Below are 27,016 nucleotides of genomic sequence, written 5' to 3'. Positions count from 1 at the left end.
ACCCGCTTTAAAAAAAAAAAGGATGGAAAATTATTTCCTATATAGATGTTAATGAAATTAAAGATTCAATTGCTTTATTTATATTACATAAGACAGATATCAGGACAATTCAGAGACAGAAATGATAACATCCACATCATATTTAAAGTGGATTTATTATAAACAGCATAGAGGGTTGTCTTTTAAAAATCCAGTTTCTTTAATGCTGTTTTCTTTTTAGTATATTTAGATTATATCTTAGCCTATTAGGAATGCTGTAGCAAAGTGTCACAAACACTTCTGTAGTTTATAAAGACCAGAAAGTGGTTCCTTGTGGTTCTGGAGGCTTAGCAGTCTGAGCACTTCAGACTGAAGTGTTGTAGAGGGCTGACTAACTAATTTACACTGGAGGAACAGGTATTTCCCACAGGTGAACTCTTCATCGGCACAGCAGTCTGCTCATTCAACACTGCTCTCGTGACCCCACTGCTCCAGAAGATAGACACAGCGTTCCAACAACAACAGCAGATCAGTGTAGTTCAGGGCATCTACACGGTTGGGTTCAAGTGTGACGTTCTTCCCACTCACAGTCTGCTCATCTCTTCTGCACTGGTTGGTCTTTATTGTCGACTTGGCATACACTAGGGCTACCTGGGAAGAAAAAAAAATGTCATTTGAGGAACTGTCTAGATCAGGGAGAGACAGAGAGAGAACCAGTAAGCAGAATTGCTCAGTGATTTCTGCTTCAGCTAATTAAGACATTAAGACTTTTTTTTTTTTTGGAAGATGAAGAATAAATAAAGATTGGTTATCTCTGAGGAGCAGGAGGCTTGAGGAATGGTGAGAAGGAGGCATGGGGGAACACAGGGCTCCTGTGAGTGTGCCTTTCCTGGAGGCCTTCCTTTTGAAAGCGTGTTGATGGGTGACATGCTCGAACAATAGGAGAGTGCCAGAAAGAGCAGGAAGAGGGTTCCAGCGCAGGTGAGGTGAAGGAAGCCCTGTGCATGTTGTCATTTCCACAGATGATACCTGGAATCTCTGGCGTGGCGCAGGCTCTACTTTCCATTTCATTGCTGTGAGAAAACGCTCTGGTCAAACGCTACTCAGGGGAGGGAAGGGATTATTTGGCTGATACTCCCAGTCACGGTCCATCATTAAGAAAAGTCAGGGCAGGGACTCACACGACAATGAGAGGCAGAAACCATGGAGGAACACTATTTGCTGGCTGGCACACAGGCTTGTGCTAAGCTAGCTTTTTTATAGCCTAGACCCAGATGCATAGAGATGGTGCTGTCCATACTGTGCTGGGTCCTGGTCAGTTAATCAAGACAGATCCCACCCCTCCACACACACACAGCAGACATGCTCACAGGCCAATCTGATCAGGAGAAGCCCTCACCTGAGGCTTCTCTCAGATAACTTTAGGCTTTGCCAAATTGATAATTTAGGTTAGCTAGGTCACCCAGAAAGAATTAATTATGGTGGTTAAGGGCTGAGCTGAGATTTGAACTTTCTGTAGCCACCAAATCCAAATAAGGGGTCACATGGCAGGGGTGCAGGTTAGAGATTGTGAATCCACTATACACGTTCACTGGAATCCAGAAATTACATAAACCCATGGCAGATGGTGGCAACCAGGTTCCTCCCTGGTGGAGTGGGAAGTTACAGATAAGCAGGGGCTAGATGATCCATATGGCAATGGATTAGAGTTTGAGATGTGACATCAGTGGGAACTAATTTCAGTTTCATTTAGATGCATGGATATAGGTGGAAGAAGTGTTTATAGATAAGTGCATAGATTGAGTTAGCACATGTACTTATTTTCTGGTTTGATTAGTGAGAGCCTGGAAACTGTAATTCTCCAATAGCCTCCTCTTAACATCTACTTCTTGATTTGAAATACTGTCCTGTAGGACAGGGAGCTAGGTAGGGCTTCTTGAGAAGGTTCACCTCAGGGCCAAGGCTGGAAATAGCTAAGAGGTGGATGCAACAGTCTATCATGCTAGCAAGAGGGGAGATGCTTCAATACAACAGGACAGCATTGGCAGAAATCCAGCCCTCCCAGCAGTCAAGGTGGAACGATTACAGCTGCAGAACCTTCCAAAAGCAACGTGGGAGTGTGACAAACAGCATCAAATCAGATCTGTGGGTCTAGATTATAGTGAGTACTTAAATGAGTAAATGAGCAAATGGACTTGAGTGGGCACATTCCCCTGCCTTGGGTAGATGCTTGGCCCTCAAAGGATACAGTACCACTCACTCCATTTTCTGATGCTTGGATGGAGACAGCTTTAAGTCTGGCCTCTTCTTCTCCCTCTTCCCTTCTGGTATGCTAGGAAGGAAGGTGGTACCTTAGTTGATGGCTGTGGGAAACTCCGCCGCTCAGCCCGGCCCCTCATCACCATAAAGAGTTTGTGTTCTCTGTTGCTCCGCCTCTCCCCATCCCTAGCCAGTTTTCAGGTGTAATATTTACTTAGCGATCTGTCTGTCAGTCTATCTGTGAATTAATTAATTTATTTTTATGTGTATGCCTGTGTGGATGGATGTCTAGGGAAGCGGCAGAAGAGGACATGGAATCCTCTGGAGCTGGAGTCACAGGCACTTGTGATCTGCCCGATGCGGGTGCCGGGAACTAAAAACTGGGTCGGTTGTCTGGAAGAGCAGCTCAGGCTCTTAACCACCGAGCCACCTCTCGTAATTTTTGAAATGGTGGCGTTTAGCAGGCTTCCTTCTCACCTGGAGATGGAACCTCTTCTTGGCCTTTCTGATGACCTTTTTCTATGTAAACATGTAGACTGTTAACATGATTTCAAAAGAGAGACTAGAGAAAAAGTCACACGGGGGGGGGGGGGGGGGAAGAGGGGGGACTGTGTCCTCTTGGCCTCATCCCCATTTTCCACCGTTTCCTTTTGTAACCAACTTCAAGGACAGCCATTTTCCCCCCTGTGTTCCCCTTTATTATGGTAAGTGGAAAGATCTCTGTTTTCTCATTTTCCTCCCTTCTTTCACAGAGATAGCATAAAATAAAATATCACTGTTTTGTATTCAGCAGGACAGTATTGGGATCGAACCCAGGGCCTTGTGTAGCTCCACCAGTGAGCTGCATCCAAAGCGATTACTTTCTTCGCTCCAGTTAGTAGCATCACCAGTTCTAGATCTCTTAATGAATTGCTTGCAATTTGTTTTCTGTTCAAAGGCATTTATTTATTCACACCTAGAGTTTACAGATCTATCAGTATTATTCCAATAGGCGACAGAGACACTCCTTAAGGGTCATGTAAGGAGATGTCTTTCTGTTTTCTGACAGAGGGACTCTCAGCCCTTATAGAGCTGATGAGTACAGAAGTTCTGGGTGAGTGTCCCAGAGTCCGGAGCCCGAGTCTGATGGGGAAAGGGACTTTGGCCACTGGAACTATGATGAAGAGTTGTACAGAGTTGACTGTGTTAAGAGGACCAATCCCTTCCTCAGAGGCACGTGGCCAGCCCAGGGGACTTGCCAGTGAGAAACACTTTGGCCTTGTCTCCTGTAGGGCACCCTCAAGTGGTAGCCCCAGAACTAAAGAGCCCATAGTGGAGATTATAGCTGGCCGTCTGCCAGACAGAGTAGCGACAAAGAAAGGACCTTTGCACTCATTTGTGGTACGTATTTAAGTGAGACATGCTACAACAATATGTATTCCAGTAACAATTAGTTCATGTTTTCTTATTTCCCATCATTTGGCCCTATGATTTAAAATAATATTTATGTTAAAAACTATCCTTGCTGGATGGTGGTGGTGGTGGCGGCGGCGGCTGCAGCGGTGGTGGTGGCGGTGGTGGTGCATGCCTTTAATCCCAGCACTCGGGAGACAGAGCCAGCTGGATCTCTGTGAGCTCGAGGCCAGCCTGGTCTACAAAGCAAGTTCCAGGAAAGGCTCAACAATACACAGAGAAACCCTGTCTCAAAAAATCAACAAACAAACAAAAACAAAAACAAAAAACTATCCTTTCAGAATAACATATATTTCCTTGGAAATGGTAGAGCAATGGCAGAGTTCTCAGTCTTCCCAGCTACCCTCCATTTCCTCTACCACCAGCTTTGACTGGTACCTGCCTACATAGCGACCCCAGCTTGCAGTTCTTCCTAGAGGAAGTCTGCAAGTGAGAGGCTGGGTCTCTCTTAGCTCCTCTTCCTGCTCTAGTACTATGACCTCTGTCAAAAGTGCATTTTATCTATCCTTGGATTCAGAAAATTTAACCAAATATTCTCAAGTATGGTGTGGCTCTTCCTGGGGAGATACGAACACATGTCTGCTCACCCCAGATGGGGCACCAATGACAGAGCATCTGATTAAACTTAACTAGTGAGTGTTTAGGTTACTCACAGGAGTAGGAACCAGGGACTATTTACAAAAGATCGAGCCACTCAAAGACAGGTGCATCATTCAAACTCCTCCACCAGCACAAATGCTGTGTCTCTGGAGCTGTTTGCGAGGCTTGCATGTAGCCGAGCTGTTTGGAGAATACCCTCTCTTAGCAATTGGTAATACTCACATAACCCTAAGAAGGGGCTTGTGCAGGGGCACAAGGTCACAAAGGGGGAACCCACAGAGACAGATGACCAGAACTCGTGGGAGCTCACAGACTCTGAACTGATAGCTAGGGATTGTGAATGGGACTGACCTAGGCCCTCTGCATGTGTGTGACAGCTGTGTAGCTTGGTCTGTTTGTGGGGCTCCAGTAGTGGGATCAGGACCTATCCCTGGTGCTTAGACTGGGTTTTGGGAACCTATTCCTCATGCTGGGTTGCCTTACCCAGCCTTGATGCGGGGAAGAGCTTGGTTCTGCCTCAACTTGATGTGCTATGCTTTGTTGACGCCCATGGGAGGCCTACTTCTTTCTGAACAGAGATGGAGGAGGAGTGGACTGGGGTGGGAAGGAGAGGGGAGGCGCGGGGGGGGGGAGGGGCAGAGGGAACAGGCGGAGAAAAGGGAGGGGAAACTTCAATCAGGATGTAAACTAAATGAAAATTTTAATTAGTAGAAAAATAAAAAGAAGGGGCTTGTGAATCTTCAGCATTTCAGGAGCTAAGACTTCCAGGTTTGCCTGCCTTCGGAATCTTTTGCACCTCTCTTCTCCAACAGGGAATGTTTCAATTTGCAGGAAATTGCTACACAACACCAAGTATGCATGTGTCTGTTCTCATTAATTCAGCCTGGGAATTGGCGAGCACTTTCTAACAGAAATAAATCTGCAGCTGAGAAACGCAGGATCGTATGCTCAGATCTACTGAAGAGGCCTATATATAATGACAACATTCCAGATGCACATAATAAAACAAGCCCTGGCCACTGCCCATACTTGGGAACATGTTGCACGTATCCTGGCTGCTGGATGGTACTAGAATGGAGGCGTGTCCTGCTTGATTTTCTGTTGCAAAATACCCGATGCTGAGTTATATATAAATAAAAAAATGTTTGTTGGGTCCACCATTTTGGTAGCTGAAGCAGTCAAACATTATGGTGTCCTAGAAATTGTCCTCTGGCTGCATCATAATACAGTAGAAAAACACAGAAAACCAGCCCAGTACAAGAGAGATCCCAGCACATGGAGCCTGTTGCTTTACAATGACCTGCCTTCGTTCACAGTGCTGATCTAGTCACATGAGAGCTGGAACCCCTTCAAAATAGCATGAGCGCTTCATGGGAGTGTTGACCCCATGATTTAACATCTTCCATCTCAGCACCACCACATGAGTGGCAACTTCCCAGCCTAGGAACTTCTTTAGGACTCAACATATGGTGAAAATAGAAGGGGTCTGAGTTATCATCATAAGCAGCTGCTGGCAATGACCCGTGAGAACCATGGAACAGAAGACTCCCTTGCCCCCCCCATCCTCCCACCCTCTCACCACCCCCCAGTCTTCACTCCTGCACCCCCTCATCCCCCACCACATACACCCTCCACTTCCACCCTCGCCCCGTGGACATAGCAAGACTTGACTGCACATGGAGCCAGGAATGGACTTGTCCAACAGCCCACAGTGACAATTAAAGATCTGTCTGCGCTAGCAACAATCCATCCTCCAACAGAGGTGGCCATGATAGAAGTGGAGGAGGGAGGTCAGAGCAGCATCTCTGGGTACCGAGTTGGCCAGAATGTCATCCCGGCAACTGGAAATTGACAGAAATCCCTGGGTGCAAATTGTCTTGTGGCACCTTTCTGACAAGAGAGTACTTGCTTCTCTACCACTGCCTTAGAAGAAGGGAAAGGGAGTCACCAACCTGGTTGGGAACCACTTTGGCCAACTTCAGTTGCTCTAACCTAAGGCACTTCTGGCTTGACAGCTCTCTTCTGATTGGTCCTATTCTACATTTAATTTGCATACCCCCCAGCCAATCAGGGCCCGCCAGGCTCTATATACTAGGATACAACACACCGGGTGTTTGTGCTTGCTGGGCTCCCAGCCTGAGCCTCTCTCTTATCCCAGGGGCCTGGTTCTAGGCTGTTCAGTGGAGAAAGAAGATGAAGAGCCCCGGGGGAACTCACTGCAGCTTCCGCTTCTTCTATTCCAAGACACTGTTTCTGCTTCAGAATCCAGGGTTCTTGCCCTGGCCGTCAAGGCCAGCTGCGGCTGCTTCAGCTGTAAGCAAGGAACACTTCCTTCAGCCTTTGAGCCTGGAGAGAGACAGGAGAATTCGTGCTGTGCTTCCTGGTGACCTGCTATTTCCAGATTGCTTTGCTCGGGACTGCTCCCACTTGATATCTTGACATTCTCTAAGACTTTAGAGCTGTGATGCATGCTGGCACTCTCCTGGTGGCATCTTGAGAATGTAGCATGGGCAACCGCAGGCATCCTGCTGCTGCTGCTGCTGCGGGTCTCGGGGTCTACCTTCATGTTTGGCTTTCTGCTTTCCCATTTGAACAACAGTCATTCCTGCGTGGCAAATAAAAGTTGCCCCTTGTTCACCCTTAGTTATCTGCCCACTCTGTTCTTACAGGAAGGGAAAAACAGGAATGTAACAGGAGAAGGTCGAGATTAAAAACTTTGGGTTGGGAAGATGGTTTAGTGGGTAAAGGACTTACCATGCACATGTGAAGACACGAGTTCAAGTCTCTAGAGTCTATGTAAAGCTGGGAATAGTAGTGCATATCTGTAATCCCATGCTCTTCGGTGAGACAGCAACACACAGCATTCCCAGGAGCTCACACATACGTAGTGGCGAACTGAACCTATCTCAAGTACTGCAGAAGGCAAGGTCTGACACCCCAGGCTGACCTTGTTGTACTTGCATTTAAGGTACTCGTAAACCTGCACTCAGTTGTATGTACTTGTATGTACACATATAATACATGTACACACATATACTATACACTCACATACAAGTATTTGAGACTTCCAGGTAGGATGACAGATTAGAAGCTTTACTGCAGAAACACTGAAAGAAAACAGGCAAGATAACACACAAGAGACAAGTCCTGCAAAGGAACTCATTAGGCCAAGGCAGAGCTCAGCAGGGAACCAGGCCAGCGCTCTTGAATTGGGGCCAGGTCCGCTGAACCGAGCTGCCACGGAGCAGCAGAAACTTCAGCGGAAGTGCTGCTCCTCACATTACCCTGGACCTGCAGAATCAGGAAAGGGCAAGGTGGGACACGGGGGTCTGGGGAACCACCAGGAAAGGACTTGCAACTTCTCCCCCAAGAATGCACGAGCAAGGAGTCTGCAGAGCCCAGCAGCTCTCCACTCTTCTCTCTCCCACACAACACAGGGGGGAGCCTGCTAGAGTAGGGGATCGGAGAACTTCACTGTCCAAGTCATGCAGCTGTCACAGAAATTCCTAAGTCCTCTCTTGATTTCGTATTTTCAATATCAGTCTCCGCACACAATGGTTTTGCTTTGGTTTGTGTATTGCTCAGTTAGGCCTTAGGGTTGTTCAGTGTGTTTCTACACACACACACACACACACACACACATACCCATTAGGTTCTCTCTACTATACTTTTCAGCCATCCCATTCACTCTACTGACTATCCACAGTTAATCTGAGTAACTAATGAGTACGCACCATACTATCCTAGTGTGTTTATTTAAGTGAAAAGGGCCAGTGTTGTTAATTGGCCAGTGTAACATTTGCATGAGACTCAGCATCTGTGGGCATTTAGGACATCAAGTAGACAAGACCAGAAAAGAGTTTCCTTGTCACATTATAATTAGAACACTAACTATGTGGAACAAAGAGAGCGTATTGAAAGCAGCAAGAAATGAAGACCAAGTCACATAAAAACACAGGCTCACCAGGACAGCACAAGATTTCTCAAATGAAACTAAAGCTATAGTAGGAGCAGGACTAGAAGATATAGTAGCTATCACTCATAAGGAAGGAAAAAAACTTTCCATGTTAAAAATAGGCTAAAGGAATTCATGACCACTAAGCTTTACAGAGGTACTTAGAAGAATCCTCTAGACTGAAGAGAACAATAAAACTATCCATGAAGCTGAAGAAAGGATAAGCCACACAGAATAATAAGTATGAGAAGAGGAAAACAACAAACATTACAAAATCAACACAGTATGAATCAATACATGTCTTTAAACAACAACTGAATGTTAATGGTCTCGATTTCCCAATCAAAAGTCACAGACTAATAGATTGGATGGAAGGTCAGGAACAGACCTGTTTGTTGCCTTTAGGAAATACACCTCACCACAGCAGACAAACACTACCTTAGGGTGAAAGGATGGAATTCCAAGCACATGTCTCTGTTCTAATAATTGATGGACTAGACAGCAAACCAAAGTAGTGAGAAAAAGTAAGGCTGCCTCATACCAAGTGAGGGAACAATCCATCAAGAGGACATTATGATTCCAAATGTGTATGTTCCAAACATGAGTGAAACTACTTTCATAATACATACATTACTAGATGTAAAGCCACAGATGACCTTCAGTACCACAGTAGTGGGTGACTTCAGTATCCAACTCTCACCAATTTACAGGCTCGGCCAACACAGAATGAAGAGAAATATGTGAATGAAATGACATCATGGATCAAATGGATTAAACAGACATCTACAGAACATTTCATCCACACACTGCAGAATATACATTGTTCTTAGAAGCCCATAAAACTTTCTCAAAAATATAGCATATACGAGGAAACAACACAAATTTTAACAAATATAGGAAAATTGAAATAATTCCTTGTATTTTATATGATCATAATGGAATAAAACTACAAATCAACAGCAACAAAACTCTAAAACATTCAGAAACTAATGTAGATTAAACAAACACTATTGAATGATGAATGAATTCTTGAAGAATTGAAGAAGGAAATAAAAAGTCCCTAGAATTCAATGAAAATGAAAATGCATTTACCTAAACTTTTGGAACACAATGAAAGCAGTTCTAAAGGGGAATTTTATAGCTCTACTGTCTACATGAAGAAATCATAGAGAGCTCAAATAAATAACTGAATGATGGACCAGAAGGCCCTGTCAAAAAAGAACAAGCCAAACCCCAAATCAGCAAGTGGAAAGAAATGTAAGACCAGGGAGGGTAGTAATGAATGAAATGGAAACTAACAACAACAACAACAAAATACAAGGGATCAATGAAATAAAGAGTTGGTTCCTTGAAAAGATAAAGAAGACCCATAAACCTTAACTAAGCTGACCAGAGAAAGGGCGAGAAGGCCCAAATTGGTACCAGTAGAGACTAAAGGGGAGCCGTAGTGATAGCTATCAGTGACGTTCAGAAGACCACTAGATCACACCTTACAAACAATACTCCACTAAGTTGAAAACTTCTCAAGAAATTGTCTAGATCTGGATGACAAACCAAAATTAAACCACGATGAGATAAACTAAGCAGATCTATAACAAGAAGTGAGATCAAAGCAGTAATTTAAAAAAAAAAATCTCACAACTAAAAAAGAACAGGCCCCAGATGGATTCACTGGTGACTTTCACTAGACCTTTAGGGAATAACTAAGACTCATGGTCCTCAAACTTATCCATAAAACAGGAAAGGATGGAACACTGCCAAACTCTTGATGGAGTTAGTAGTGTCCTGATACCCAACCAGATTAACACGTACAACAACGTGTAACAACAACAAGGACATTATACACCAACCCCTCTGATGAATATAGATACAAAAATGTTAAACAAAATACAAACTGGATTCAAGTTTGTGAATTTCAAAAATGTCACTTATTATGATCAAATTAGCTTTATTTTAGAGATACAGAGATGGTTTAATCTGTGCAAAGCAATAAATGTTATAAATTATGTAAATGGGCTCAAGGCTTATCACATTATGACTCAACACTGTGTCTCAACAGACACAGAAAAGGCCTTTGACAGATTCTAGTATTTTCTTCATGATAATGGTCGTAAAGAAGCTTAAACTAAAAGGTGTTTTAGTTAGATTTCTTTTTCTGTGAAAAACATCACGACCAAAAGCAACTTAGGGGAGGAAAAGGTTTATTTCACTTTACAGTGTATAGTCCATTATGAAGGGGAAAGTCCAGGCAGGAGCCCAGAGGCAGAAACTGAAGCAGACACCAAGTACTGCTCACCTCTTGGTTCTCTATGGCTTTCGTAGCTTGCTTTCTTACACAAGCTAAACCACCTGCCCAGTTAGCTGGGCCTTCCCATGTCGATTATTAACCATGAAAAATGTCCCCATACCTGATAATTGGTCAGCCTGGTGGAAATCATTCCTCAACTGATGTTCCCTCTTCCCAGGTGACTCTAGTTTGGGTCAAGTTGACAGAAGCCAACCAGCACAGGTCATGATCTAGTAGTACTGAATAGAGAAAATTATGGAGGAAACCAACTTCTCTTTTGATGAGGTGAAAGGAAATTAATACTATCTGGTTAGGCCAGGGAACAGATGATGAAGAGAAACAAATTGTTCAACAACACTGGCACTGAGTACAGTTTGGGGACAGACAACTGGGAGGGGCATGTGCGAGGCACTGAGGGTGGAGCTCAGGTTGGGTTGTGGCCATTTAGCAAGTGTGGGAGAGAGAGAAGAGAATTGATGGAATTGCTGCCCCACTGGACTCTAGACTGAACCACCAATGCAGGGTGAGCACAGTGCAGAGATGTTAGACCCCTATGTTGCGAGCAGTTGCTCTTGCCAGTGTCCCCAGACACTTGGCTGAAAGCTTTCCATATCAGGGGTTCCCTTTTCATGACAATTCCATGCTTCAATGATATCTCTATATTCACATTGCTTAGAATTCATACACTGAAATCTAGTCACCAACACCAGCTGTGAGAATGAAGCCATTATCAGTGAGATCAGTGGGCCATTTTTCAGTCTATAACTCTGCCCCCAGCCCCTTGCATCTTCTACTGAAGGAAGACACAACCCAGACTTGCCATCTGCAAACCCGGGAGGAAGGCTCGCCGGACACTGAATCTGCTAGAGCTTTGATGTGGAACTTCTCAGGTTCCAGAATTGTGAGTGCTGCTCTTTGTAAGCTCCTCAGCTTGCAGTCACATCACTGCATCTCAGACCAATGTGCTCAATAGCATTTACCACCACTGATTTAAGTAGCAAATGATAAGCTGTGAACAAAACACCAGCAACATGCTGTTTCTTCCTTTCTGCAACTTGAAGGTCTTGTCCCTGAAGTTTGCCTTGCATCTTCTTTACACACTCTCTGGAGAAACACAGGAAAGAGTTAATGAAGACAGACATAAGAGGGTACAAGATTTAGCCCACTCTAATGGTTGATGACATTTCAAAGACTTATAAGTGGAAAGGGTGACATTTTAAGTTGACATACTTCATGAGTGACCCAAGTGTGGATGAATAATGAAAACAAAATGGTTAGGGGTGAAAAAGTGGCTTGCCACTAAAATGGGCACAAACACAATGTCAGAGTGCCTGGTGTCAACACTAGAGTGTGTCAGCCACCTGTTAACCACACACATGCAAGGAGGGCTGGGAGATGATTCTCAAAATGTTCTATTAAAGCTAATGAGGGTTCTCGTAAAGTGATGGTTGAGAAAATTCACCCTGATTTGACTCTTAAATAAGCCCCTGTTTTGGCTTTCTTTTCTTTTCTTCTTTTTTCCCTATCAAATTTCTTCTTAAGTTTCCTTTCTTTCTTTAAATCTTTTTAGACTCTTATCTCCCAGCTGTCATCCTTCAACATCTTTATCCTTTTGTTGTTTTTATCACATATGGGGACACCCACACAGTTCTCTGTTACTCATCACGAATGAGTCTAAGTGCTAAAGAATCAGCTCACGGATGGAGATTCACTATGCTTAACGAACAGAAATTAGCAAAGTTTAGAGTTGGAAGAGACAATTAAAGTCAACTTACTCACTGTATATAGTCACTTCCATAAAGCGATTCCTATTCACTTCTACAAAGCTGTCCTAGCATTTTGTCATTAATCACACACTTTGGAATTCCTGCCAGTAAATTTGAAACATCAAACTACATTCATAATGGTCACAGTCATCAGATTACTGTAACTTGTGCATATACTATGCTGAACACATGTTCCTGTTCCCATGAGTAATCTTTTTTTTTTTTTTGGTGTGTAGTCTATTAATATGCTTTTTTTTTTTTTAGTTTAAGTTTATGATTGAGTGGGATGTGTTTTTTTCTCAGGGATGCAATGTTGACTTAACATTTTAAAATGGATCAATGTAATACACCATATTAACTAAAAAAGGGCTAAATTCTGTGACTATCTTAACGGATGCATTACAAAAATCCAATGTACATTTATTATAAAAAAAATACAGACTAGGTAGAAATAGAAGGAAAGTCCCTGACATATTTGGAAAACCCACCACTGATATCTCAATAACCAGGAAGACTGAGTGCTATTTCCTCACAAGATGGGAAACAGCTCTGTTCTTAGCTCAACATTAGAAGCCTTAGGGGAGACTAACTTGGCCAAACTTATGTTTCATGCCTGCATTCTTCTATCATGGGCAACCAATAGGGTCTAACTATGCATGTTGGTGGGAAGCAAGGACCAGGCACAATAGAAAAAGCAGATGCTTTTGGGAAGGGCCCAGATTCCAAATGGGCAAAAGGTCAGCTAATTATGGACTTACAGTAAGACCTTCTTACTCTATATTGTGGTCTTTTTTTTTTTTTCCCCCTCACTGGTATGCTTTTAAGTGTGCCTCCTAGGTGATTTAAAATCCATCAGTGACGAAGATGACTATTCTGTACTTGAAGCTCTCCTCTCCCAGCCAGATGGCTTCTTTAGTTCCTGATGCTCAGCCTGGACCAAGTGTGAATCTTTGTGCACCTTTGTGTACTAGGCGTTAGAATGCCAGGTCTTCACCAGCCAAGCTGCAGCTGAGGTACTCTTTCCGTCCTTATTGCTTCCCTGTGTTGAATCAGGACAGCATGGAGGGGGGTGGGCAAGGCACCATCTTTAAGTTAGTCCTTGAAAATCTTTAGGAGCCCTTAAAGTAGACAATTTGGCAAGACTGTGGATTTAGTGATGTTTCTGTATCATATATATATTTTTAATTCTTATAAGTTTCTGCAGAGCAAATGATTTCAGATAAGAAATTTCATTCCTTTATCATTGTAGTTCGAATCTTGTCAGTGTTTTTGAAAATGTGCATTTAAACTGGGAGTGCACACCTTTAATTCCAGTACCTGGGAGACAGAGGCAGGCAGATCTTTGTGAGTTCAAGGCCAGCCTGGTCTACATACTCAGCTTCCAGGCCTGCCAAGGAGATCCTGTTTGAATTTAGAAAGAAAGAGGGGAGAAGGGAGGGAGGGAGAGGGAGGGAGGGAGGAAGGAAGGAAGGAAAAGAAAGATAGAGAAGATGTACATTTATATTATTATGTACCTATTTGTTAAGGGTTTTTCAAATGTTCTCCAGGAGTTATCTTAACTCTTCAGGTACTTCTTGCCCTGGACCCACCTGTCTCTCCAGCTTTATATTTTGTTAATGCCCTGCAAAAATTCCCCCACTCAAGTGATTCTGCATGAACAGCCATTTTTAGATCCTTCATCTGTGCCTTCACATTTTCTATTCTTATCAACTGTAATGTTCTTTATATGAATTTCTTATCTATTTAATATTATCTCAGTATAATGTACTCCTTGAAGCTTCCCCAAATTGTGCCTCTCTCACTCCAATCCTTGTTTTCCCATGTTTGCATCCACGACACACCCTGCATGCACATTGCTGGACCACACTTATCACACTGTTCTCCAATTCTTGCTTTGCTGGTCTGTTCCCACTGTGGGAAGTCTTAGGAAATGGAATTAGTCAGAGTTATCCAGACAAACAGAATGAACAGGACAGATATGTAGACAAGTAGGTAGGTAGATGATAGATTAGATAGATAGATGATAGAAGACAGACAGATAGATTGGTAGATATATAGATCTAGGGTAGATAGATGATGATAGATGATAGAAGTTAGATAGATAGATAGATAGATAGATAGATAGATAGATAGATAGATAGATAGATGATAGATAGGTAGATGATAAATGCATGGATGGATAGATACACAGATAAATAGGTAGATAGACAGATAGATAGATAGATAGATAGATAGATAGACAGACAGATAGATGGATGAATAGATAGATAGATGGATGAATAGATAGATAGACAGACAAAATAGAAGAGAGTAATTGACTCACACAATGGTGGAGGCTAAGACATCTCATGATCTGCCATCTGCAGGCTGGAAGACCAAAGAAAATGGCGGGACAGCTTCCACTTCAAATGGAAGCCCTGAGAACCAGGCACATCAATGATGAAAGTTCTGGGCCAAGTGCAAAGGCCCAGGAACCAGAGGGCTGATGGTGTGAGCCCCGAGGCTCCAAGAACCAGCTTCACTATGCTGAGGGCAGGAAAAAATGGCTACTTGAGCAGAGGACTGCCGCAGCTCTGCCTCTGTCGTGCTGAGGCCTTCTATAATTTGATGCGGCCATCTGTACGAATGAGGTTAATTTCTTTTCCTGGTCTGAGTACTCAAATACTAACCTCTTCCAGAAATATTTTGACAGAAATACCTCCAATTAACATCTGTGCATCCTGTTGCCCAGTCAAGTCGACACATAATGAGCCATCACAGGCATGCATCTTAAATCCTTTTGAATCTCCAGTGCTTGGTGTTATGTAAAATTACAAAAAATTCTACGGTCCAGGGAGCGGGACCAATTATCTTAATATACTTTAGTTTAAATTGACTGGGTTTGAGCATGCTTGTAGTTTTATTAATCTTGATGATGATGATGCCTTTGATACTAGATTCAAATCAAAAGCCACCATTTATATTTATATTTGATAATAATTCTTTCTAGAGATAATCAGAGGCGAAGAGACTAAAATTTAAAAATCAGAACTAAGGCAGGAAAAAAATCTTAAAAGACATACTTTTATTTTTTTTGTGTGTGTATGCACATATATATGTCACACATGTGGCCAAGGAGGCCAGCAGAAGGTGTCTGATCCCCTGGAGCTAGAGTTCCAATGGTGGTGAGCCATATGACATGGATGCTGGGAACTGAAGTTGGATTCTCAGGGAGAGCAGCAAGCATTCTCAACTGCTGAACCATCTCAGGAGACCCCAAAGTAGAATGTTCAATAGCAGTTCGTCTTAATATTTATTGCATATCTCTATGTAAGATACTAATTACTAAGATGTTGGTTCACTTTCAACCAAATATTGAATTTTATGGAAGTACATACTTTTGTTATGAAAATATTTTAATTTTCTGCATAAATAGATCTTAACTCTAAGGCTATAATCGTAAATGCCAAATATTCTACTAAAATATGCACAAAGACTGGAAAACTATGAAATAAAAATTTTCCAAGAAGAATCTTAATCATGCATGAAAATTATTTAATAGAATTCTAGATGTCCGGAGTCTAGATTTGATTTTACAGGTAGCTCAAATTCACTAGGAGTCCAATTTATTTCATGACACTATTTAAAGTCAGTGCAGTGACAAATTTCAATATGTGTCAATGGTCATAGATCCTCAACATATGTGACCTCACCTCATCTCAGAAGCTAAGCAGGGTCAGGCCTGGTTAGCGTTGGGTGGGAGAAAAAAAATCTCAAGATGTGCCTTGTTGAGCCACAGCAAATGTCAATAAAGCATTTGCACACTAGGAGCATCCTTCCGTAGTGGCAGAAGGAAACTGGCCTTGGGATATAGAACAATGGGTCCACTCATGCAACAATTTTGATTTCTTTTGTTTATCATGTATTATAAAAATTTGCTAGTGCTGGGGAGATGGCTCAGTCCATACAGTGCTTGTTGCAAAAGCATGAAGACATGAGTTCATATTTCTAGTTAAAAACATGTCTCCAGTTAGACATGCCAAGGTATAAGTAGAGTCAAAGTGCCAGAGAAGCAAAGGCAGGAAAATCTCTGGGGATAGTTGGCCAGCCAGTCTAGCTAAGTAACAAGCTCCAAGTTCAGTGGGAGACTGTGCCTCAAAACAAAGATGGAGAGTGATAGAGGGAGGTGCAGGGGGAAGTTTCTAGGTCCCGCCTAGCCCCACAGTCTGGACGAATCTCTCTCGCCTGAGCTCTCGCAGCTGCTTATAAAATAATCATTTAGAGGCTCATATCAATTACAAACTGTATGGCCTATGGCTCAGGCTTCTTGCTAGCTAGCTCTTACATCTTAACCCAACCCATTCTTATTAATCTATGTTTTGCCACATGGCCATGGCATTACCAGTCTGTTGGCATCTTGTTGCTCCTTGAGCAATGGGCTGATGTCTTGCCTCACTCCACCTTCATCTCCGTCTTCAGTTTGAATGTACTGCCTAACCTTATTCTGCCTTGCCATTGTCCAAACAGTTTTATTTACCAACCAATGAGAGCAATATATATTCACAGCATACAGAAAGACATCCCAAAGCAGAAAGGCACTTGACATAAATCTCTGACACATGCATATCCCCCACACGAATGCACACACATGATCACACACATCAAATATGTTAGATGTTGGAGCTCAAAGGTGGTTAGTCTTAAAGAGTTAAAATTCTGGGCTGGGCAGTGGTGGCGCACACCTTTAATCCCAGCACTTGGGAGGTAGAGCCAGGTGGAACGCTGTGAGTTCAAGACCAGCCTGGTCTACACCTCGAGATCCAGGACAGGCACCAAAACCCTATCTCGAAAAACAAAAACAAACCAAAAAACAACAAAACAAAACCTCTGGGAGTTGGGGAGATGATCAATGGCTAAGTATTCATTTTATAAACATGAATACCTGAGTTCAGAATCCCAGCACACATGTAAAAACAGAAGCTAGATGTGTTGACGCAGGTCTATAACCTATGTGTACATACACCACACACACATACACACACAAATTTAAAAAGTAAAAACTTTCAAGGACACTGGATACTAGATCTGCAAAAAGACAATTTGAGTTCAAAGTTGGGCAATAATATCAGAGTGCTGACTACCTTTGTGATTTTTCTAGATTAGGTTAGTTGAGAGAGGGAGGCCATCCTAAATATCGGTTCTAGACCAACTGTGAATGCCACATGACCAGCAGTCTCAGGCTCTTGCCACCAGGGCCCACTCACCATGATGGACTGTACCCTTGAGGTGCGCTTGTCAGGACACTTCCCCATAGCAACAGTAACTAATATAATTGGTGATCCCCGGCCTGCCAGCAGAGTCAACGTCTTAGTACATTCAGGTAATTAAAAATGTTTTAAATGTTTATGCTTTCAATGTTTCATAAGTGTTATATTTAAGGCTTTTATGTCTGGAAACAAGTACATTTTTTCTTTCTTTAAAATTCTTATTTATTTATTATTATTTGGGGAACTGGGTCTAATGTACCGCAGGCTGTCCTTGAACTCACTACGTAGGCGAGGCTGACCTTGAACTTCTGATACTCCTGTCACCGCCTCTCATAACCATGTATTCCTTTTAATTCTGGTAATATTTCATGATTTTACTTCATATTTTTGAAACACCTAATTTTAATGTTTACATGGTGTTTTAATACTATATACATAGTGAAATGATTACACAACAACCAAGCTTGTTAGTATTCCACTGACACTTCACTGTATTTTTTTTGTTATGAATACTGAATATCTACTCAGCAAATTTCAAGAATGCATGGCATTATTACTGCACTATAGATACAGTATAGTGTATTAGTTTTCCTGAACATATTAATCTTATAACTAAAATTTCATAACCACTGACACAAATGTCCCCATTTTCCCACCCCCATCCCCTGACAGAAACTTCTGTTCTCTGCTTTTATGAACTGGACTCTTTGGGATCATGTAGTATTTGTCCTTGTGTACCTGGCTTGTTCTACTTAGCATAATGTCTGTGTTCACTCACATCATTGCTGATGGCAGGGCTCTCTTCTTCCGTGAGGTTGAGTAGTATTCCATTGTGTCTATGTACTCCACATTTTCTTTGTCCCTCTACCCACTGATGGGAGCTGAGGTTCTGTTCTTGTCCATTCTCTTCTGGATACTGCCACAGTAAACACCGATGATATCTCTTTGAGATACCGATTTCAGTGCCTTTGGATGAGTGCTCAGAAGTAGACTTGCTGGTTCATACAGTGAGCTCTATTTTTAGCTCTTTGGAAGAACTTTGAGACTGTTCCCCCACAATGCCTGCATTAATTTAAGGTCCCTACTAACTGTGTACAGTCCTTTTATTCTACATCCTCATCAAGGCTAGATATGCAAGCATACCTAGCGGCTCTATACAGGGAGCACTGAGCTTTACTTTAAAAGTGTCTGATACACCTTTGTGACTACGCAAAGGCTAGGGAAGACACGTGCCTCAAACGTGTGATGCTTGTTGTCACATTCACAAAACAATCATAGTATTTGTTGAAAGTGTTGAAGTTTAGAGCATCAGAGGTAAAATGAAAATTTCCGAAACTTTTATCTATTATCTTGGGTTTGATGCCTTCCCAACAGTTGCCTCATCTTTCCTGATGATGTCCTTAGAAATGTTAACAAATGCAATTTTATGATATTATATTAAGAAGTGTGGACAGGGCTGGAGAGATGACTCAGAAGTTAAGAGCATTTGATGCTCTTGGGAAGGGCAGAGTTTGGTGCCCAGTACTCAATTTTCTGTAATTCTAGCTCCAGGGGATCCAATGCCCTCTTCTGGTCTCCTTGGGTAATTGCATGACTGTGACAGGTGTACACACACACACACACACACACACACACACACACACACACACTTTTTAAAAAGTTGTTACTATTTGGAATGTCCTCAGATCCTAATGAACAAGTACAGCTAATGACCAAATATTACAAAGTCACATAGAGGAAAGATCTACACAAAGTACCAAGTATAGGAATGGTGTTGGTAAGACAGTATGAAATGCTGGCAGTTTCTGATTCTACATGGCAGCTCACTGTCAGGAAGCTATCACTTCTTAAGTTTGGGTGTTAGTGTCTGTACTAATTTCCCTGAGGAACAGAAACGTCTTGCCTCACAGTTCTGGAGGCAGGAGTCCGAAATAGAGGTGTGAGTGGGACCATGCTTCTTTGAATCCCTAGGAGAAGGATTCTTCCTGTGCCTGCCAGCTCCTCATAGCCCTGGATGGCCCTTGGTTCGTGGCATCATACTCCCTGACTCTGCTCCATCTTTCCATAGCACTCTCTCCATGTCTTTTCATATATCTTCCCCTGCATCTCTACCTAGATGCCCTGCTTCCATGATATTAATTCTATAGGATTTGGACCCATTGCAATCACATCATCTGAACTGGTTAAATCTGTGATAACTGTATTGTCAAAGAAGATGTGTTTGGGAATACCAGGAGTTAGGACTTCATCATATTCTTTGGTGTGGACATTTACTAACCATTGCCATTACAAAGGCAGAATCTACCATATCAGACAAGGCAATACTTTTTTTTATGGCCAACCACATATCTGTGTCTGACCAGATTTATTCATAGACTGAAATCAAAATACCATTTCCTAACAGACTGAGTTTAAAAGCCCATATGAGAATTCAGCTGTCTTCTGTGAAGGTCAGTAAAGAGATTTTTGACAAATGTAAAACAGTGTGGTTGTGCTCATTGGCTTATTTTAGAAAAAAAATGAGGATTTTTCATAAAATATGTTATTAACAATATATGACATGCTTATTATTTCATTAACTACATTTTAAATTTATGATACGAAAAATATTGATAGATACAGACAAAACTTGATAAGATTTCTTAGTGAGGAGAAGCCTTTAATAGCTTTTCTAGCCTTTGTTTGTAGGGATAGTAACATGGGTGTTCAATAACTTCTCTGAAACTCAAATGTGTCTGAACTCTATTGTATTAGTGACTTTTCCCCATGCTGTGGGACCGAACAGTTGACAGAGACAACTTAATGGAAGAAAGATCTACTGTGGCCGGTGCCTGGTGCTCTCAGATGGCTCAGCCCCTTGTGGCAGGAAGGGCGTGCAGGAACGGGACCCTTCATGCCCTTGCAGGCCAGGAGGCAGGAAGAAGGGAAGCCACCATTGTTGGATCTTCCCTTTTCTCTTTTGGTACTATCTGGGTCTCCCATCCATGGGATGGTGCCATGAACCCTCAGGGTGGGTCCTTCTGCATTGCATTAATTTCTTCAGGATATGCCCTCACAGACACACCTGGAAGTGTGCCATAAACTCTGAGGTGATCCTAAATCCAGTGGAGTTGGAATGAAGACTAACAATTGTCAACTCCAGGAATGGTCTAGTTTATGGCTTTGTAATAGCTATATTTTGTCTGGTCCATAGAATCCCACCCTAGAAATAAGTGGTTTAGAATTTAGGAAAGGACTCCAGTGAACCCATATGCAGATGTTGGCAGCCATTTTTCTGTGAAGCTTCCTGCCCTCTAGATCTCTGGTCTTCAAGTTCTGGTTGCTCCATGCTGTCTCTTGAGTTCTGTGTCCTCATCTGCTTCCAGCTTTGGGAAAGGACTCGGGAGAGAAAGTCTAGAGATTAGAAGACTCCTTTGCACTTCCCTCACAGGGATTACTCTCTCGTGCTGTCTTTGCCAGCTTCCTGGAAACATTTGTCTCAGGGTTGCCTCGGTTTTCTAGTTACATAAATCGCAAAGCCAGTATCTGTGCTGGCAAGTGTCCTGTCAACCTGACCGGGTCTAGTTTCGCTTGGGAAGAAGAACCGCGATGGAGAAAATACCCCCACCAGCTGGTCGTGTGGGCATTTGTAAATTAATGATTGATACAGGCAGGCTCAGCTCACTGTGGGGAGGGCCACCCATGGCCTGGTGGTTCTGGGTGGTTTAAAGAAGCAGAGTGAGCAAGTCATATTTCCAGTCTTTGAGATTTCATTTAATTGTGCTCAGGTTATACTTTTAATTGCGAGCAAACACCTTTATCAACATCAAAATCAATTTACACAGAGTTTGCACTGTACTGAAAATATTAGTCTAATGGGCTTCAGATCAACTTTTCAGAACTACTCCTGTGTGATAAATAAAGATTCCCCCCCCTCAAGAAAGTACCTTATCATGCAGTAGGTATGTTAGAATGGATGGTTTCTTTCTTTTAATCTTCCTGAAGGAGACTCTGAGGTGAAGATTTAGTGGAAGTGGCTTATTCTTGGAACATGATTGCCAGAAAGATGGGGTGGGGGCGAGTGAGAAAATGTGACAGAAAAGAAAAATGGAGCCCAAATGTCGCCTGGCTGCTGCCGAGGCCAGCTGCAGGATCATCAGAAAACATGCTCACCGGTGATTCTACTACACAGTGTGGGAATCGGGAGACTCAGCTACCAGTTTCTGTCAGCCGCTGGCTGATGGCTGCTTCTGGGGAATGTGAATTCCAGTCTCTCACCTGAGAAGGCACAGTGGGATATGGAGACCAGAAAATACACACAGGGATTGGGAATCCGCAGATGGAAGTGTCTGCAGAAGTGGTAATGGATACGGAGGCTCCGACAGGACAAAAGTTTCTGCTACAGACAGTGATTTAGTTGAGGGTGGTCTTACACCTTCATTAAGAAGCAACCAACAGTTGCTGGCGAGAAAGCTAAATGGACTCAATAGGTTATATTGTGTGTATACATGTGTATACATACACACACAAACACACACATATATTCATAGAAATGCACACATGTATATATCCATATAACAATAATAAAAGAAAAGACCATGAATTTGCAAGGGAGCATGATAGGAATTGGGACAGGGTGGGAGGAGTGACAGAGATTCAGGGTTCATGTATGAAGTCCCCTCCAAAAAGTGTAAAAAAAATAAAATTAATTTTTCATCTCCCTATAAACATATGAACTTGAAGTTTGTCAATAATGCAAATGTAAAACGTGTCACAGGCATTAAAACAAAATGTAGATAAGTAAAAAGGAAGAAGAGGAGGAGGAGGGAGAGGAGGAAGGAGAGAAGGAGGAGGGAGAGGAGGAGGAAGCAGTGTGTCCCGCACGGACGTCTGAATAGTTGAGTTCAAAAGGCTTGTGTCAACCACTTTGATGTCATGTAACTTAAAAGTTTAAAGCGTTTACTTTTAATGACAAAAAAACGTTCTTTCCCTCTCCATCCCTGTTTATCTTGGAGTTTCATGAATGTTCTTCTTTATTTCCTGATTACAGGTCAGAGATAGAAATGTGTTGCCGCTCCTTACATCCTTACCTGCTGTAGTCTTCAACAGTAAAGCCAGCGTGGTCATCCATTCTTCTCAAAATTACCTTCCAGCGAGGTCCAGTAGACCCTTCCTCAATGGTGGAAACATTCCTTCCCTGTGCAGTATGGAGAACCTGGGCAGCCAAGAGCTGCCCATCAGTGTGGACACTGAGCACGTAAGGTTAGGGCTGATGTGCTGGGTGACACATCCTCCTGGGGCACTCAGTAAAAAAAAAAAAAAAAAAAAGCAGTCTTTGCAATGGCTGTCACCATCTCTGCCGGTTAGCGTTTTGACAATCTGATACAAGTCAAGGTCATTTGGGAAGAAGGAACTTCACTTGAGAAAATTCCTCCATCAGACTGGCCCGTAGGCAAGTCCGTGGGGGCGTTTTCTTGGTTAAGAGCTGATGTGGGACCCACAGTGGTCCAGGCCCTCCCACACTGGGCACCTGGTCCTGGGTGGTATACGAAAGCAAGCTATTTAGTAGCATTCTGCCCTGGCCTGCTTCATTTCCTGCCTACCTCCAGGCTCCTGCCTTGGTTTCCTGCCCTGACTTCTCTGGATGATGGATTATAAGCTGTCAGCTGAAATCAACCCTTTCTTACCCGAGTTGCTTTTGGTCATGGTCTTTATCACACCAATAATAGACAGCTGAGGAAGACACGACCTCTTCCACGCTTCTGGCCTCCACGCTTCCGGTCTCACTTCCTCCGCTTCCGGCCTCACTTCCTCCGCTTCCGGCCTCACTTCTTCCACTTGCCCCTCACTTTGTAGCAGCAGCACAGTCTTCTTGCTTGGCTTTGTTTCCCCCACAGGCTTCGTGTGTTCTCCGCTTTCGGTGTTCTTTCTTTAAATATCTCATGGCTCGGTTCCTCCCTTGCTTTAATTGCAGAGTTTAGAACATTTACATTTTGTGTGCTTATTGATTGAAATCTATGCATCGCCGCCTCCATGGACTGTTTGTTTTAAATTTGCACCATCTGTCCCTGGCTTCTTTTTTGGCCCCTTATTTTTCTCCTGCTTCCCCGCCCCCCTCAGTTTGCTAACACTTCCCCCTGGGATAACCTTGTATCTCTGATAGCTCGTTGACCTCTTTGTTCTGTAACCTCAGCGATTGTTTTGGGTTTATAATAGTCATCTTCAGTGGATCACATTCTAGCTTCAGATAACATTCCATCACCAGACGCCCCGCCGCACACAGTCACCTGCTCAATGTCACCTGCATGTAGATTCTTCTTCCTGGCCTTTGAGTCATACCTGCCACATGCATTTCTCCTGTATATGTCATGAATACTAAAATTTGCCATGATTATTTCTACTCTAAATAGTTAACTACTTTTCAGAGAAAATAAAAAATGAGATGTTTAGTATTTCTGTTGCCTTTTTTCCTTCTGTAGATTTAAGTTTTCCTTCTGGATCTGGTGCTATTTCTCTTCTGCTGGAAAAATTCCTTAAACAATTTCACTTACTTTTTTTTAAGATTTAATTTATTTTTATCTATGTGAGTGTTTTGCTTACATGTATGTACATGTACCACATGTGTTCCTGGTGGTCAGGAGGACAGGAGAAGGCATCAGATCCACCCCCACACACCCCTAGATGAGAGTTAGAGATAGGTGTGAGCTGCCTTATGGGTGCTAGGAACTGAACTTGGGTCCTCTGGAAGAGCATTCAGTGATCTTAACCTCAGAGTCATCTCTCCAGCCCCCCTTTTAATAAATCAGGTCTGCAGTTGACAACATCACTCAGTTTTCAATCATTCTGTTTTTCCTGTTCAATTTTTTTTGTTTTGTTTTAATTTTAGCTTGACGTACTTTTTTTTTTCTTTTAGCACTTTAAAGGTGTTGTTTTGCAGTGTCTTGGCTGGTTGAGCTTCTCCTGAGGATTCTGCTGTGGTTTCTATCCTTGTCTCAATTCATATAGACTTTTTGTATACACTCTGCTTGAGTTATTGAGTTTTCTGGATGCATGAGTAAAAGCTATCTAATTATAACAGGCTCTCTTAAGCTTTTTCTACTCATAACTGCTTTTTCACCAAAATATTTTAAGGTAGTCACAGATATATAAGTATCCACAGTAGATACAGCGTGTCAAATATTTATTGATAATAAATCATAATGAAATGTGTTTTAAAATAATTATTTCGTATACATGTAATTTTTATATGTAAAAGTAAAGAAGAAAGCAAGTTCACATATTGAGATAAATTTACTTGTTTATTTTTCTACAAAAATTAGTCTTAGCTGAATCTTTGACAGTACAAGAATATCATCAGTCATTTTTAGAGCTGACTGATGTTTTGAGTTCATAATCATCAATACTGGACAATGCCTTGTCACATAAATGTATAGTGGAATGGCTGAAGTAATCTCAAGGGTCATTCCAGAAGTTGTCAGAAATTCTGCTCTAATTCTAAGCTAATGTTCATTGAACAAATTTTTTTTTTTTTTTTTTTTTTTTTTGGTTTTTCGAGACAGGGTTTCTCTGTGTAGCTTTGCGCCTTTCCTGGAACTCACTTTGGAGACCAGGCTGGCCTCGAACTCACAGAAATCCGCCTGCCTCTGCCTCCCGAGTGCTGGGATTAAAGGCGTGCGCCACCACTGCCCGGCTCCTCATACCCATGTCTCCCCATTCACAATACAGACCAGGCACAATGGCCTAGGCTGAGGTGTACATGGGGTAGGTTCATTCTGCCTCCTCTTTCTATACAGTCAGTGTGAACAAATTTTTAAAAACCAAAATTTAAAAGCAAACATTCTAGCATAATGCAGTCAAAGCTATAATAATTTGTTATTTATCCTCTGAGGCATGAAGGCAAGAAGATATAAATGTTTTTGTTTTGGTAATTAAACCACTGAAGTTCTGTAGAGTAGAAAACTTTCCATGTACATTTAAAGAATTCTAGTTCATGATGTATGATTGTCTCCACTCTGAGCTGGGGTGTTTGGGGGCAGTATCCATCAGTGTTAGGTGTCTTGACATCATGTAGGATGCAACATGTATGTTGTATGTTCAGAAGCAAGGCAGATGGGAAGGGGCACAGTGTATAGTAGGCAAGCACTGGGAGAAACATGTTGGGCATACTCCATATCTGAGTTTGAATTAAGCTTCGGTTGTTGGGCATTCAGAATCCTTTTACAATTGCCAACATTTTCATGGCCCTCAGAGTTACATGATTCCATTTGAGGTAATGACCCACAACTTAGCAACTGAGACCTAGAAAAAATTTTCAGCTATTATTTCTTCTAGTATTTGTTTGTCTCATTTTTTAAATGACCCTCACTGCTTGTATATTGCATAGTTTAATATTATCCAACATGTCCCTGAGGACTCTTCTCTTGATTTGTTTTTTTTTTTTCTTCTTGGTGGTTCATTTTAGATATAGTCTATTGTTATGTCTCCAAGTTGACAAATTTTTACTTCTACCATTTCCCATCTGTTATGAGTCATAACTGATAACTTTCCCAGATTGACAAATCACACTTGACTCTTCACTCATTGCTTTGGGACTTCTATTTTAGAATTCTTATCTCCTAATTTTGTCATCTCTGCCCTTCCTATCGAATGTCCTTGCTTTTATTGTGAATCTTCCTCCTGCTTCTTTTGTGGCCACTGATTTTTTTTTTATCATATATGAGATGCTCTTCAGTTTACAATGCTGGAGCTCTCGTTGTGCTATATTCCTTTAAGAAAAACTTGACTTTACAGTAGGTCAAGTCACTCAGGAGTTCCTTTCATCTGGCTGAACTTGATTTAGGCTCCTTTGGGGAGGGTCATGGATGTTTCCAATCTTCTAACATTGTGACATGATATTGCCACCTACAAAATTCATCCTGTAGAATGATGCAAAAGGTTTCTTTTTTTTGAAATCACATTAACATTTTTTAATGATTTAAGTAATTTTACAATTTTGTGTTAGGCCACACTCATAGTTACACATAGTTGGACACATAGTTGGACACAGGCGATAGAATATCATTTATTCTGGGAGGCATGTATGTACCAGGAACTCACTATTTAGACCAGGCTAGCCTTCCTTAAACTCACAGAAGTCTGCCTACATCTGCTTTAATTCAGGGCTTGGATTAAAGTCATTATTACTACTATACCTAGTTAAGAATATTTATTGCCTCACTTATAAGTCTTGGGCCTCTGATGTCTCTCCCAAATATCTTAATGCTTATTGAAATGTTTTCACTCTTGCTGGAGAAGACCCAGTTCCTTGTAGGCACATTTTGGAATTCCTTACCATAAGATGTTCTTTCATTTGTTCATTTTTTTTTTAACTTGTATGTATGTGTGTGAGCCTGCATGGGTGTCAGTACATCATATGTGTACAGGGGACCTTGAAGTTCCGAAGAAACACAAGGTCCCCTGGACACAACCCAGGTCCTGTGCAAGTGCACTGGAA

At 42.1% G+C, this 27,016-nt stretch overlaps 1 long non-coding RNA gene and 1 other non-coding gene across 2 annotated transcripts; both read right to left on the bottom strand.

Annotated features, from left to right (window-relative positions):
- Window positions 1-496: 496 nt before the first annotated feature.
- On the bottom strand, window positions 497-22,744 carry LOC121823505 (uncharacterized). The gene is made up of 3 exons (XR_013045346.1): window positions 22,614-22,744; window positions 2,240-2,311; window positions 497-630 (listed from the first exon to the last, which is right to left on the bottom strand). It is a non-coding gene; the product is annotated as an uncharacterized LOC121823505 (long non-coding RNA).
- Window positions 22,745-25,223: 2,479 nt separating this feature from the next.
- LOC121823624 (small nucleolar RNA SNORA51) lies at window positions 25,224-25,343 on the bottom strand. Its single transcript, XR_006065135.1, has one exon. It is a non-coding gene; the product is annotated as a small nucleolar RNA SNORA51 (small nucleolar RNA).
- Window positions 25,344-27,016: the final 1,673 nt, after the last annotated feature.

Source organism: Peromyscus maniculatus, chromosome 17 (genome assembly GCF_049852395.1).
Source record: "Peromyscus maniculatus bairdii isolate BWxNUB_F1_BW_parent chromosome 17, HU_Pman_BW_mat_3.1, whole genome shotgun sequence".
In the NCBI taxonomy this organism is placed as follows: Eukaryota; Metazoa; Chordata; class Mammalia; order Rodentia; family Cricetidae; genus Peromyscus; species Peromyscus maniculatus.
Note: the sequence above shows the minus strand (reverse complement) of the source record. Positions and strands in the feature narration are given on the sequence as shown.